The sequence below is a fragment of the Pongo abelii genome, chromosome 5 (assembly GCF_028885655.2).
Source record: "Pongo abelii isolate AG06213 chromosome 5, NHGRI_mPonAbe1-v2.0_pri, whole genome shotgun sequence".
Lineage (NCBI taxonomy): Eukaryota > Metazoa > Chordata > Mammalia > Primates > Hominidae > Pongo > Pongo abelii.
Genome location: NC_071990.2, coordinates 97,359,163 through 97,375,459, shown reverse-complemented (window position 1 = coordinate 97,375,459; position 16,297 = coordinate 97,359,163).

Sequence of the window (16,297 nt, the reverse complement as noted above, 5' to 3'; positions counted from 1 at the left end):
ATGGAGGATATTTCAGTGTTGGCTGATATCTGATATTAAGTAGAGCTTTAATCAATACAGTGCATGCCTAGAATAATGGTAAGAATCCCAAGTGGCTATTTAATAACAGATGAGAGATTCTTTTGAAGAGCAAGCTTTGTGTAGACTTGGGAAATAGAACTTCCATTCTCTACAAAATATTCTAATAGTTGTGGTTGTGTCTACAAACTTAAGTTGAATTTTGATATGTAGATGATGGGGGAGGATTGATGATGTCTTCAGCTGCACTCTGTACATGATTTGCGACACTATCCTTAGACTCACTTTAAAATATGAAGGGCAATAAAATATTGCCACATTTATAATTTGAATTGATGGCTACCCTGATAGCATATCAAGTGTGATCTGGTAAAGTTCCTCCATGATAAATTTAAAAAAAATAAAATTTGAAGTATTTTTTCCTTGTCTGTCAAGAAAATACAACTGTAAACTTTGAAATACTTTTCCTGGTTCAACTAGGAAAGTAAAGTAACTACAATTGGGTATTGTCAAGCAAATCAGTGTTCACTGTTTGTCACATAGGGAAATTACCAAGACGTAGTGTTAATTGTGTCACTGACATTATCCTATGTAATAAAGGATTCAAAAATTATTTTAATCCCATAATCAAAAATGGTAGTGAACATCCAAACATAGCAAGTATTAGTGCCTTAGGAAAACACTATGATTCATGAGTAGAAGGAGAGCAAAAAGGCCACTGAAAAAGAGGAAAGTAATTAGAGAAGCAAAAAATTATAGACGAAGGATAGTTAACAATAACTCTACAGAGTTAAGGAGAAGGAAAATAATGCAGGCCCACTGGCTATTACAGCAAAAAGGCTATGCCTTTTACTTTATTTATTTATTTATTTATTTTAAAAAATAGAGATGAGATCTCGCTCTGTTGCCCAGGCTGGTTTCAAACTCCTGGCCTCAAGTGATTCTCCCACCTTGGCCTCCTTAAGTTCTGGGATTACAGGTGTGAGCCATCATGCCCAGCCAGGCTGTGACTTTTAACAGGGGATTGTTTCTTTTTTTCCTGCCATGGTTGCAATAGAAGTCAGATTGTAAGAGCATAAAGAAGCCAAATTAGTGTGGAGACAAAAGTGACTCCACCTTAAATGCTAATCTGCTATAGTGATTTTTGAGTATCCTCAGTCCCATGAATGCCTCCTGATTCCTACTTTATTTACTGTCCCTAGAGAAAGAACATGTCAACCTTGATGTTATCGCACAGTTTACAGACTATGATGAATATATAGCATTGTTGCCTGTTCTGGAGGATTGCCTTTAATTATCTTGCATAGAGAGCACTTATACCCTTTCACTGTAGTATAGAAGCTCTGGGTTGGGAGGTAATAGGTTTAGAGATCTACCTGTCTTTCTGCTGCCCAAGACCACACTTTCGTCTGTAAGTTATCTCCATTACTGACAAACTGGATTTTTCTACCTCATTCTTTGATTTCTCAGCTCCTCTGGCATCTGGGGGGAACTTTGTGTATATGGTGGCCCTTTCACAGAACAGTCAGCGTTCTCCAGAGTAACAGAGAGATTATAGTAATTGGCCCATGTGATTATGGAGGCTGAGAAGTCCCATGATCTGCAAGCTGGAGAACCATAAAAGTTGGTGGTGTAATTCAGTCTGAGTTTGAAGGTCTGTGAACCAGGAGTGCTGATGTCCAAGAGGAGGAGAAGATGGCTGTTGCAGCTCAAGCAGAAAGCTAATTCACTGTTCTCTGCCTCTTTGTTCCATTCAAGCCCTCAAGGGATGGTATAATGCCCACCCAAATGGGTGAGAGCATTTTTTTACTCAGTCTACCAATTCAGATACAAGTATCTTCTGTAAACACCTTCACAGACATACCCAGAAATAATGTTTTACCAGATATTTGGGCATCCTTTAGCCCAGTCAAACTGACATAAAATTAACTGTCACAGAAGGACTACCTCGTTAGCAACTAAGAACAATGGGACTTAGAACAGAGACCTCATCAGGTATTAAATTGGAAGAAGATACATTAATGAAAAGAAATGTTATGGTACTGTTGAAGATGGAGACAGCAAGACCCTCCGAGGCTATAGAAAAAATAGCATAATAAACCCAGAAAGGCTCTTCAAGATATCTATGCTAGTGTTCTACCTAAGACAGCAATAATTTCTTTGCAAAGGCCCTGGAAGATTATTTAGTTTGCTTGGATCCTTAAGATGATGAAGTGTTCCCTTTTTAGCAAGGTAAATGGATCTGTTTTTGGACAGATGTAACTCTTAGAAATTTCTTCCTTGTACTGCTAAAGCAAGATCTGTTTCCCTGTAGCTTCCATATGGTTTCCTTAAGTGATAAACAGACTGACTGTAATATATCTTTCCTATGACAGCCCTCCAAATATCTGAAGCATGTCCCTCCTACCTGTTTTCTTTTTTTAAGTTAAGCATCCCATATACTTCAATTATATCTCCTGACAAGATTGCCAGACCTCTTAATATTTTGGCTGCCCAATCAGAATAAAGTTGTTGAACTCTAGTTTGCTAGTGTCAATTTTAAAAAGTAATGTCCAGAAGGAATTTTGTATTTTACATGTAGTCTGACTGGAACAGATAAGAGACAGTGAAATTAATTTTGTTAGATATTTTACACTTGTTAATTGGACTCTTGGCCTAAACTGAACAGTAATGAATGTACCTGTCTGGTATTTATCTAAATTGTCATCAAACCAGGTTTAATCTACTCTGTAGCTGAAAAAATTAATTTTATTTGATAAATTTTACCTTGTTCATTTTGACCCATTCATTCATTTATTCATTCATTGTTTCAACAAATACTTTTTGAGGTCAGCATTGTGGCAGTCTTCGTTATGCCCTGAGATTACCAGAAAGTACAAGTTATTCCAATTAGTTGAACTACTTGAGATCATTTTAAAATGTAAATCTAATATTCAACATTGTTATTTTTACATCACCTGTCATCTATAAATTTCATAAACATGATTATATCTTTATTCAGTTAATAACAAGACTAAAAAATCAAGGACATATTCTTGTGATAAGCTGGTGATTTTGAATCATCAGGATTCTAGATTTAAAAGTTTTTGGAGATAGAGAGCATTTAACAGTGTGATTTATTTATTTTATAGAAGAGAGTTAATATGTAACTTAGAGTTTGATTGTCTTAAATACCATCTTTCTCTTTTTGTCCCGGGGAAGATCACAGAATGCCGCCTTGCTTGTGGAATTACAGAATTCAAATCTATCAGTTTTATAGGGAGTAATTTTTCAAGACTTACTCTTAAGGAATTCATACTGATTCCTAATAATCATCATTTTCTTAACCTAAATCCTACAAAGCCATCCATTTAATCATTTGTTTTAGAATGTTTCCTGCTTTCCTATATGTTTCTTTTTCTTCTTACTTTAAAGCAAGGTTTAAACATCCCTTTTGATATTTTTAGGTTTTGTCGGGGTGTAGGGAGCAAGGTTATTGTCACTGTGACTTTGCCCTGCAGCAGTAAAGCAATAACTAGCATCATTTCTGCTTTGTATTGTTTTATCATTTCTACATCATGTTTGTAGGCTGACGAATGAAGTCAAATGCTTATAAATGCTTTGTAAACTATAAAATTCTCCATTTGTATATATTTCTGCCCCACTTATTTCTCATTAATGTTACTTGTGATTATATTGTCAGAATTCCATTTTAGAGCCACATTTTTGTGAATATTGTGCTGCAAGTATATTTATTTGTTTTTAAGCACTAAGTATTCTTTTGTTCCCAGCAAAACAAATTCTATATGAGTCTTTTCTGGTTCTGTTTTTTTTTTTTTTTCAATCTCTTCACAATCTTGTATTTAGAGCCAGATTTATCAGCCCCAGGCATCTCTTGCTTTCCTGTGTCTACTTCTTCACAGTATAACTCTCAGGCAAAATGACAAAAAGGCAAGTTCACAAAGGAACCAGTGAGTGTTCTTGTCAGTGCTTGGGTTCCATTCTCAAATAAGCTGAAAATTCTTCTATTTCATCAACAGAATGTGATTTAAAGGGATATATTGCCAGCTTGTATCACTGCTAAACAGTGGTATGTCACTATAGAGCAAATAGTCACAAGAATACATTCTAAGGAAATATATAGTTATATCTATGCTTTCTGCTAAGCAAGGAGAAACAGACTGGCTCAAATCTCCAGAAACGACTTGTATCCTTCTTCTTTATTTCTTACACCTTTTCTTTTCTTCATCTCCTATTTCTTCTTTCCCCATGTCCTCTTCCTGCTTTCACAATTTCCTTCTCCTCCTTATTCTTCTTCCTTTTCACCTCCCCATCTTCTTCCTTATGCATTAATAATTATGCCAGTAAGATGATATCTTGTAAAGAAATGGAATACTTTTAGCAGATGCCACACTATAGCCACAGCAGTGACATCTGGAATTTGTCAAGAGCCACAGTTGGCATCCCTAAAATTCACCTGCCTGGATTCTGTTCTGAGAAGATTGTGTCTGCAAGAAAGTCTGGCCAAGTTCCTAAAAGAGGCAAAATCAAGGATAGATGGCATCTATCCTAGTTCCTGTGAAGGTTAAAAGCGTCTTCAGGTACTTAGATACGTAGATATACAGGCTCTGTTATTACAGACTTTCAAGGCAATTCTTATGTTCTTATGTATTTATTTGCTTTTTGAATCATAAAACTTATGCTTATATTTTAAGCAGATGGAGTTTGTTTATGAAGAAGGGATTATTGCTGATACTCATTATTACACATCAGAGTAGTTATATTTCTATGTAATTTTTGCATAGAGTAGGCATTTGTGGTCTTGCTCTATATCTGTTTGATCATAGCAATTCCAATTGATTTCACAGGGTCAGCAAATACACAGCACATAAGCTATCACTCTTCCTTCTTGTACCCACAGTAGACAACTAATCAATTATGGCGTTTGTCTTGCTAAGCCAGGAAACAGCTTCAGAATCCTTCTCAAACAATGTTTCAGACAGCTGCTATTAATATGTCAGAGTTGGCACTTGATGAGAAATACAGTTGCCATTCCAGATTAAGGCCAACACCCCCCACCACCCCAAAAAACAGCCTCATAAAAAAGACCTCTGGGCAGTAGCATCAGAAATATAAGGGTCACTGATGGAGTATGACAGGAATCTAAGACAGAGAGAGATCCTAATTTCCCAGAAGCCAATAATTCAGAGTGGATAATTCTGGTTTGGACTTAAGGTAGATGTAGGATGGAAGTAAAAAAGAAAACATACATTGGGACTGGGTCCTTAGATCTATAAATTGTTTATTTGGGTAGCCATTACTCAGATTTCTCATTCTATAGAGTGGTTTTATAAAGTTTCACAGTGGTACCTAATTGTGACAATATGGGTTTTTCCTATGATTAGTGACCCAATAGAATAGTGAAAAGGAAAGTATTTGTTTTTGCACAACATAGAGGCATGAGTGCCTTCTTTTAACCCATTGATTCCCACACTTTGATCTTGAGAAACTTACTGTCTTAAATCCTCTGAAGACCTCCCAAAGGGCTTTTGTTTATATGGCTGTATCTATCAAGATTTATCATATTTAAATTAAAATGGAAAAATGTTAAAATAGTTATTGAAAATGAAAATAGTAGATGCCTGTTTACTTAAATAATATTTAATCTCACAAATCCCCTGAAAGATTTTGGAGAATTTCCTGATTGGCACTTTGAAAACTGCTGCTGTAACCCATTCTGTGATGACTGCTGACTTGATGTAAGGTGAATGCAGAAAGTCTCTTGCTAGGACTCTCCCTGGCATTGCCTCATTCACAAAAATTTCAGACACTATATATATAAATTCCGATAATTCATTCAGTTAAATGTTTATTAAATATATTTTCAGATTTTTTATTGATATAGAACTAATTATTCTATCAAGGACACATATAAAATAATTAGGTATAGAAAAATATAAGAAAGAAAAGGAAATCAAGATTAGGAAAAAATAACAATGCAGCTATTCAGACCATATAGTCCTATAAAGTTGGCTCATTATTTTGCTAATGTGTTTACTGAGCACCTGTTCTAGACCTAGGAAATGCAAGGATGACTACAATTGCCCCAGTTGTTATCTCATTGAGGTTACATTATATTGTACTTGTAAAATATGCACCCCCACTCATGGCTCTAGGCAAAACAAATGAACAAAAACAAAAACCAACAAAACAAATATATCAGTTAAAAGATCATTGACCAAAATGTTAAATGGAGTACTCTGAGGAAGCAAAGAGTTTTGGAGATATGCAAAATAATTTTCTTATAGTACATTTCCTAATTGACTTTATAAAGCTGTTTCTTATGGTCTTCATTAATGAAAGTTAAACAGGCATGAGAACAAAGTGCTGCTGAGAATATTATATCAATTAATTTTTGTGAAAACAAAAGTATAATCCATTTGTTGCCAATATTATCAGACTGTGATTCTAAAGTGAAACTACCTTTCTTTTTTACATCCATGTTTTCATAGTATAAGCCACTCCTGGTCCATTAAAAATGTAGTACTGCCAACCTAAAGTTAGTACCAGGGCTTCACCTTATACCAAGAGAGCTGAGAAATGTTGGGGAGCACAGATCATTTAATGAGTAGTAAATGCCTGATATAGCTGGTAGTTTGAAGTAGTAGCTCCTTAGATGATTTTTTTTTCCAGAAGGGGGAAGAATGTTATGTGTTATAGATGGAATTCTGTCCTTCCAAATGTATATGCTGAAGTCCTAACTCCCTGTACCTTAGAATGTGACTATACTTGTAGATAGGGTTTTTAAACAGTAAGTAGGTTAAAATGAGGTCATTAGGGTACTCTAATCCAATATGCCTGTTGTCCTTATAAAAAGGTGTGCTTAAGACACAGACACCTACAGAAGGAAGACCATATGAAAATACAGGGAGAAGAAAGCTATCTGTAAGCCAAGGAGTGAGTAAGGCCTCAGAAGAAAGCAAAGCCTGCCAACACCTGGATCTTGGATTCTGGCCTCCAGAATCATAAGAAAATACGTTTCTATTGTTTAAGCTACTCGGTCTCTGGTACTTGGTTACGGTAGCCCTAGCAAACTCATATGATTCTGTGATGAGGGGAAAGAACTGTTGAAGGGTGAGCAATCAAAGATACAAGGAAAAAGAAAAGGGAGGCAGAGGAGTGGTGGGGATCAGAGTGAGAAAATATCAGAGGGGGCAGAAAAGTATGGGGCAAAGTCATAGATAGGTGGTGTGTGTATTAGTCAATTCTTGCATTGATATAAAGAACTACTTGAGACTGAGTAATTTATAAAGAAAAGAGATTTAATTGGCTCAGAGTTCTGCAGGCTGTACAGAAAGCATGGCTTGGGAGGCCTCAGGAAACTTACAAGCATGGCAGAAGGTGAAGAGGAAGGAGGCATGTCTCACATGGCTGAAGCAGGGGGGAAGAAAGAGGGAAAGGGGAGGTGCTACAGACTTTTAAACAACCAGGTCTCTTGATTACTTACTCACTACCACAAGAGTATAAAGGGGGAAATCTTCCTCCATGATCCAATCACCTCCCACCAGACCCTACCTCCAACACTGGGGATTACAATTCAACATGAGATTTGGGTGGGGACACAAATCCAAACCATATTATTCCACCCCGGCCCCTCCCAAATCCCATGTCCTTCTCACATTGCAAAATACAATCCTCTCTTCTCAACAGTCCCCTAAGTCTTAATTCATTTCAGCATTAACTCAAAAGTCCACAGTCCAAAGTCTCATCTGAGACAAGGCATTCCGTTCTGTCTATGATCCTGTAAAATTGAAAGTGAGTTAGTTACTTCCAGGATACAATGAGAGTACAGGCATTGGGTATATACACCCACTCCAAGAGGGAGAAATCAGCCAAAACAAAGGCACTATAGGCCCCATGCAAGTCCAATACCCAGAAGGGCAGTCATTAAATCTTAAAGCTCCAAAATAATCTCTTTTGGCTCCATGTCTCACATCCAGGCCACACTGATACAAGGGGGGGACTCCCAAGGCCTTGGACATCTCCACCTCTGTGGCTTTGCTTGGTACAGTCTCCTCAGCTGCTTTTACAGGCTGGTGTTGAGTGCCTGTGGCTTTTCCAGGCACATAGTACAAGCTGTTGGTGTATATACCATTCTGGGGTCTGGAGGACGGTGGCTCTCTTCTCACAGCTCCACTAGGCAGTGCCCAGTGGAGACTCTTGTGTGGGGCCTCCAACTCTACATTTCTCTTCTGCACTGCTGTAGTAGAGATTCTCCATGAGGGTTCCATCCAGGCAGCAGACTTCTGCCTGGATATTGAGGTGTTTTCATATATTCTATGAAATCTGGGCAGAGGCTCCAAAGCCTCGACTCTTGCCCTCTGTACACCCACAGGCTTAGCACCACATGGAAGCCACCAAGGCTTATAGCTTGCACCCTCTGAAGCAGCAGCCTGATCCATATCTGGGGCCTTTTTAGCCATGACTGGAGCTGGAGTGGCTGGGACACAGGGAGCAGTCTCCCAAGGTTGCTCAGGGCAGCAAGGCCATGGCCTGGTCCACAAAACCATTCTTTTTTCCTAGGCCTCTGGGCATGTGATGGGAGGGGCTGCCATGAAGCTCTCTGAAATGCCTTCCAGGCATTTTCCCCATTGTCTTGGCTACTAACATTAGGCTCCTCTTTACTTTTGCAAATTTCTGCAGCCAGCTTGAATTACTCCCCTGAAAATGGGTTTTTGTTTTCTACCACTTGGCCACATTACACATTTTCAAAACGTTTATGCTCTATTTCCTTTTTAAATATATGTTGCAATTTCAGACCATCTCTTTGCTCATGAATATAAGCATATGAGTTAGAAGCAGCCAGGATAGTTCTTGAACACTTTACTGCTTAGCAATTTCTTCCACCAGATACCCTAAATCATCTCTCTCAAGTTCAAAGTTCCACAGATCCCTACAGCAGGGGCACAATGCCACCAGTCTTTGCTACAGCATAGCAAGAGTAACCTTTACTCCAGTTCCCGATAAATTTCTTATCTCCATCTGAGACTACCTCAGCCTGGACTTCATTGTTGCAACAATTTAACAAGTCTCTAGGAAGTTCCAAACTTTCCCTCATCTTCTGGTCTTCTTCTGAGCCCTTCAAATTGTTCCAACATCTGCCCATTACCCAGTTCCAAAATCGCTTCCACATTTTCAGGTATCTTTGTAGCAATGCCCCACTTCCCTGGTGCCAATATTCAGTATTAGTCCATTCTTGCATTGCTATAAAGAACTACCTGAGACTGATTAATTTATAAAGAAAAGAGATTTAATTGGCTCAGAGTTCTGCAGGCTGTACAGGAAGCATGGCTTGGGAGGCCTCAGGAAATTCATAAGCATGGCAGAAGGTGAAGAGGAAGGAGGCACGTCTCACATGGCTGAAGCAGGGGGACGAGAGAGGGAAGTGTGAGGTGCTACAGACTTTTAAACAACCAGATCTTGTGAAAACTCACTCACTATCATGAGAATAGCAAGGGGAAAATCTAGCCCCATGATCAAATCACCTCCCACCAGGCCCCCGCCTCCAACACTGGGGATTGCAATTCCACGTGAGATTTGGGTGGGGATATGAATCCAAAACATATCAGTGTGGTAGGCTAAACAATAGCACCAGGCTGGGCATGGTGGCTCATGCCTGTAATCGCAGTACTTTCGGTGGCCAAGGTGAGTGGATTGCTTGAGCTCAGGAGTTTGAGACTAGCCTCAGCAATATGGTGAATCCTGTCTCTACAAAACATACAAATATTAGCGAAGTGTGGTGTTGTATGCCTGTAGCCCCAGCTACTTGGGAGGCTGAGGTGGGAGGATGGCTTGAGCCCAGGTGGCGGAGGTTGCAGTGAGCCAAGATTGTCCCACTGCACTCCAGCCTGGGTGATGGAGCCAGATCCTGTCTCAAAAAGAAAAAAAGCACCAAAAGAACTCCATGTCAAATTCCCTAAACTTGTGATTTTTACCTTATATTATAAAGGATGGGATAAATTCAAGGCTCTGAGGGGAAATGTTTATCCTGGATTATCTGAGTCAGTCCTAAATACAATCATATGTATCCTTATAAAAAAGGAGAGACAGTTGTGAGACAGACACACAGAGGACAGACACACAGAAGAGGAGAAGGTGATATGATGTTGCCTCAAGCCAGAGAACACTTGGCACCCCTAGAAGCTGAAAGAGGCAAGGAAAGAAGAAATTTCTGTTGTTTTAAGCCACCAAGTTTGTGGTCATTTGTTACAACAGCCACAGAGAACTAATATAGATGGACTGAGCTTGGATATCAGAAAATAAATTTCTTCCTTTCAGACATGGGGTAGAAAAGTAAGGATGTTTATACACTGATTATCTTGGTGGAGGTGGTGGTGGTGATATTGTAGGTAAAGTAATTACAGACTATTGGTTTTGTATGTAATAATGCATCAAGAACTTTTCTGATTTTTTATTTGTTAGAAAACTCAGAGTTTAGACCAAACCCCAAATATAATAGAAAACATTGAGTTTTTAAAAAAACTTTTGACCATTTGTACCAACCAACTGTAAAGCTTCTTCTTTTATATCTTTCAGCATTTAGTTATAAATAATGAATCAGGAAACAAAGGGCCAATAATGACATAATGAACTCCTTAAGGTACGCATAATGTTTCATAAGTTAAGTTAGAAATTTCCAATTGCTTTTTCTGAAATGGAAACAACTGTATAACAAGATTGCTTCTTTGAAATACTGTAAGAGTATAATGTTCTAGATTGTTCTATACTGCAACATATTAAAGCCTAATGGATTTTCCTCATGAAAATCTGTAATATTGCTATGATTGAACACTTCTTCAGAACTTGGTAAACATGTTGCTTTTTTAAAATCTTGTATTTGTCATAGTACTTATTCTGGCAGGTGGGGGAACATTTGGGTGATGCTTGTTGTTAACAGAAGGATGAATTAGTTTTGCAGCATGAATTAGCATTCCATAAAATTCATTCACAAAATAATTGCTTACTGGGGATTTTCATCATTATAACTGAGAAAGAGGAGGCACATCTGTGCTCTTTTGCAATATGAGACAATCATTTTTCAAACAAATGATACATGCAACAATAAATGGGGATATGGCAGGAAAAAGATTCAGTGGTTCTATCTGAGCCCATGATTCCAATACTAGAGGCAGAATTGAGATTCAAGTCAATAACTGTACCAGGAAAAGTCATAATAAGGGTATAGGGGGTTGATACATTTAACTTCTGTCTATAACAGCTTTCTTTGGATAATTTGGTAGAAAAAACAACATGAAATACAAACATCTTTAGAAGTCTTAGATGTATTACTAATTGTTTATGGGACTGATTTCAGAAATTTGATACCTTAACATCTTAAACAAAAAGGAAGGCCAGGTACATTGGCTCAGACCTGTAATCTCAGCACTTTGAGAGAGCAAGGAGTGAAGATTGCTTAAGGCCAGGAGTTCAAGACAAACCTGGGCAACATTGTGAGACCCCCAACTCTACAAAAAACAAGACAAAACAAAAAACAAAAAACAAAAAACCTAGCTGGATATGGATATGGTAGCATGTGCCTGTAGTCGTAGCTATAGGAGGCTAAGGTGGGAGGATTGCTTGAGCCCAAGGGTTCAAGGCTACAGTGAGCCATGATCAGCCCATTGCACTCCAGCCTGGGTGACAGAGTGAGATCTTTTCTTTAAAGAGAGAGAGACAAACAGAGAGAGAGAAATACTCTCAACAGGCAGCATGAAATCATGTTCTAAATCCACACTTCTTTTTTTTCCTGAAGATATTTGTTCAATAACATAAGAGCCAAATAATGGAAACTGACATCTTGTGTGTGTGTGTGTGTGTGTGTGTGTGTGTGTGTGTGTGTGTGTGTGTGTGTGTTGGGGAGGAGCTAGGTATGCAGGAGAACCAACCACCAGGGGAATCTCCTAGTACTTCCTGAATCCCAAAGGTTCTTTGCCTCTAATATCTGACATCCTTCACTTCCTTTCCCTTCTCTTTGCAACCACCAGCAACTTGACTTACTTGTTACTTGGGTTTAGGTACAATGTATTAGTTTTGTTTGTTTGTTTGTTTTGTTTTGTTTTTAGATGGAGTTCTCTGTTGTTGCCCAGGCTGGGGTGCAATGGCGAGATCTCGGCTCACTGCAACCTCCACCTCCCAGATTTAAGTGATTCTCCTGCCTTGGCCTCCTGAGTAGCTGGGATTACAGGCATGTGCCACCAAGCCTGGCTAATTTTGTATTTTTAGTAGAGACAGGGTTTCTCCATGTCGGTCAGGTTGGTCCCGAACTCCCGACCTCAGGTGAGCTGCCTGCCTCGGCCTCCCAAAGTGCTGGGATTACAGGCATGAGCCATCGCGCCCAGCCAATGTCATTAATTTTTATACCGACAGATATACATAGCACAGTGCCTTGAGGTGAAATATTAAATTGCCACTTTATACATGGATTATTACAATTGCTATTTAACTGTTTTGAGGATTCCAGTTTACATTTTTATTTATATTAAAACCATAATTATATTGAATATAATTCAAGTGATGCCACTTGTGCTTTTAAAATCATTTAAAATGTTTTGTGTGTTTTAAAATGTTAGTGACTCCTTAGTGGTCAAATAAATGAAGTATAGACTCCGAAAAATCTCCTGAAATAGCCCAACCCAATCTATCCCCAAATTACTGTCCCGATTGCAGCCTAATCTCCTCAGCACCCTTCATGAAGGCTGGCATTCAGCCACATGCCACATTGTTGCCCTTCTGGAAATGTGCCAGATTCTTTCAGGGCTCTGAATATTTGCAGAGAATGTTTTACCTTTCTGAAATACCCTTTCGTTCTTCTTCAGTCCTGGCAAAGTTAGTTTCTTCCTCTTATTTGTTCATTAGGCTTTATCTACTCTCCTCTTCAACAATGTAAGGATCTTAGAAAACTTTAACCTTTCCACTTAAATAATTTTTAAACTTTATTCCATTATTTTTTACTCACCAAATTCAGTATAAATTTATCCAAAATTTAACATCTATTTTCCTCTGTGTTTTTCATCTACTATTTCTTTCTTTCTTGGTTCTATTTTTTCATTGTAAAAAACTAAGGTGGACTTGTTAGTAGTTTTTTCTGCAAAAGGCTATCAGTAGTAAAACTATTATAGTCTATATTTGTCCAGCATCAAATCTACCAGAATGGCTAAAATTAAAAAGACTGACAGTAACAAGTGTTGATGAGTATGTGAAATGCTGCTGGTGGAAATATAAGTAAATACAATAATTTGGAAACATTATTTGGTATTATCAACTAATGCTGAACATAATAAACATCTTATACCCCTAGGTAAAATCCAACAGAAATGCATACATATTGTGGCAGGTTGAATAATTGTCCCCCAAAGATGTCCATATCCTAATACTCAGAACCTGTGAATGTTACCTTATATGAGAAAATAAAATTTGCAGGTGTGATTAAGTTGAAGATATTGAGATGGGGAGATTATTCTCAATTATCTGAGTGGTCTCAATGTAATCACAGGGATCCTTATAAAAAGGATGCAGGAGAAGTCAGAGTTGGAGAGAAAGCAATCGATGACTGAAGCAAGCAGAGCATGTAGTGATGTGGCCACAGTTCAATGAATACTAAGTCTAAAAGCTGGAAGGGTCAAGGAACAGACTCCTCCTGGAGACTCCAAAAGAGATCAGCCCCGGCCGGGCATGATGGCTCACGCCTGTAATCCCAGCACCTTGGGAGGCTGAGGCGGGCAGATCACAAGGTGAGGAGATCCAGCCATCCTGGCTAACACAGTGAAACCCCGTCTCTACCAAAAAATAGAAAAAATTAACCGGGCATGGTGGCAGGTGCCTGTAGTCCCAGCTACTCGGGAGGCTGAGGCAGGAGAATGGCGTGAACCTGGGAAGTGGAGCTTGCAGTGAGCCGAGATCGCGCCACTGCACTCCAGCCTGCCTGGGCAACAGAGCGAGACTCTGTCTCAAAAAAAAAGAAGAAGAAGAAATCAGCCCTGCTGACACCCTTATTTTAATCCCATGAGCTCCATTTCAGGCTCTGACCTCTAGAATTGTGAGAGTGGGGACTTTATTTGCTTTCATTAATGGTAGGTCCCTATGCCTAGACAGTGTAAGTGCTCAATAAGAATTGTTGAACAACAACAAACTGTGTGAATGAATGAATGAGTGCAAATGTCTTTATTTCACTCTTATTTTTATGGGTAAATTGGCATGGTATAGAATTCTAGCTTGATGGCTGTTTTTTTTCAGCACTTTAGAGAGTTTTCTGGCTTTTCTTTTATTATTTTCCCAGCCATTATCTCTTTGAATACTGTGCCTCCTTCATTTTCTCAATTCTTTGCTTTTGTAACTGTTACTGGACTTTCTAGCCATGGTGTCTTTAAATCTGTCCTTTATTTTATGCATCTCTTTATTTCCTCCTGTTGCTCTCTGGATATTTTGCTCAGATCACATCCAGTTCATATACAGTTTTGTTTAACTCATCCACACAAAGTGCACAAGTCACAAGGGTGAATCTCAACAAACTATTACAAAGTAAACACACACTGTAACTAGGTCAATAAATAAAATTCTGTCATTGCCAAGAAGTTCCCTCATGCCATCTTCCAATCACTATGGCTTTCTTCCTATCTAGAGGTAATCATTCCTTTAATATTTCCATTAGTGGAATCTACCAGCAATGTCAGTGGGTCTACTGACAACAGATACTATTGCTGTGGTCTGCAAATATCCTAATTTGACTTTATTCCTCAAAGACATTTCATTGACTATAGAATTTTAGATTGGCAGTTATTTTCTTTTGGTACTTTGAAAATACGTTTCAGTGTCTTCTGGCTTTGTAGTTTTTATTGAAAAGGCAATTATGATTCTGATTCTGATTCCCATCGAGGTAGTCTCTTTTCCTTCCCTATAGATGATCTTATGATTTTCTCATTTTTCTTTGTTTTTCATTGATTTCACTATAATGTGCTATGTGTAGATTTCTTTGTATGTATCCTTTTTTGGGATTCCTAATACTATCTGAATCTGCAGCTTAATCTCTTTTTCCAGTTGTGAAAAATCCATAGCCATACTCTCTTCAACTATCTTTCTGCTCCATTTTTCTCTCCTCTTCTTCTGGGACTCCACTTACACATTTGTTGGAACTTTTAATTGTATCCCCGATGTCTTTCCTATGTAATTTTCTCTATTCTTCCTTCTTTTTGTCTCTATACTTCATCCTGGGTATTTTCTTCTGACCAATTTACCAGGTGATTTATTCTTTTTTCATCTATGACTAACTTACTGTTAAACCATATATTGAGTTTTTTTCAGTAATTGCATTTTTTCATATCTAGAATTTTCATTTGATTGTTCTTTACATTTTTAGCTATCTGACAATATTTTAAATTATGTCTTTTATTTCCTTGACTATATTAACATCTATTTCTAATAACTTTATAATTTTGAATTTTCTCTTGTCTGTTTTTGACATCTGTTTTTCTCTTGGTTGTGATCATGTTGTCTTGTCTCCTTGTTATTTTAATTATTTTTTAATGTAAACTACCCATTTTATACAAAGTAGTAGAGATAATTTAAGTGTGTAATATCTTCCACCAAAGAGAATTTATATATTTTTTTCTAGTAGGTGGCTAGAAATTCCAGATCACCTTGATATAATCAAGTCTTATAAAAGCCCACTTAAAAAATCATAAACACTGATTTCTAGAGTGTATTTCTTTGTGATCTCAAATAAAGCCCCAGATGTTTGCCACTTGCCTGTCCTAGGCAGGCAATGAACACCAATTTTTGTTCCCTTGGCACCATGAATCTGTTCAAAGTTTTGCAAAGCTCCTGATTCTCTCAGGTGCCTCTTCTGGTATGAGCATGGACAGAAAAAAAAATGGCACCAGTTGCAGAACTATTCTGTCTTTTTCATTTTCTCCCCTAAATATCTTGATCTTTTAATTCACCTCTGCCTCTTTAATGTTCAAATGACATAGAACAGATTTTTAAAAAAATATTTTGCAAGCATTAATAGTTGCTCTGAGCCTGAAGCTTGATCTGATTTACTTTGCAATTACTGGAAGTCAGGAGCAATTGCAAGATATTCACAGCTATAAGTTCTATTCTATTCTTTTAAAAATTTTCTTCTTTTTTTGTAGATTCTTCTTCTTTTATTATGTCTTGGTTTGTTTCATAGGTCTTCTATTTTTATTCTAAAGATAGCTACTTTATACTGTCTGGTCAATATTTATGTTATTGGAGGTCAGAGGTT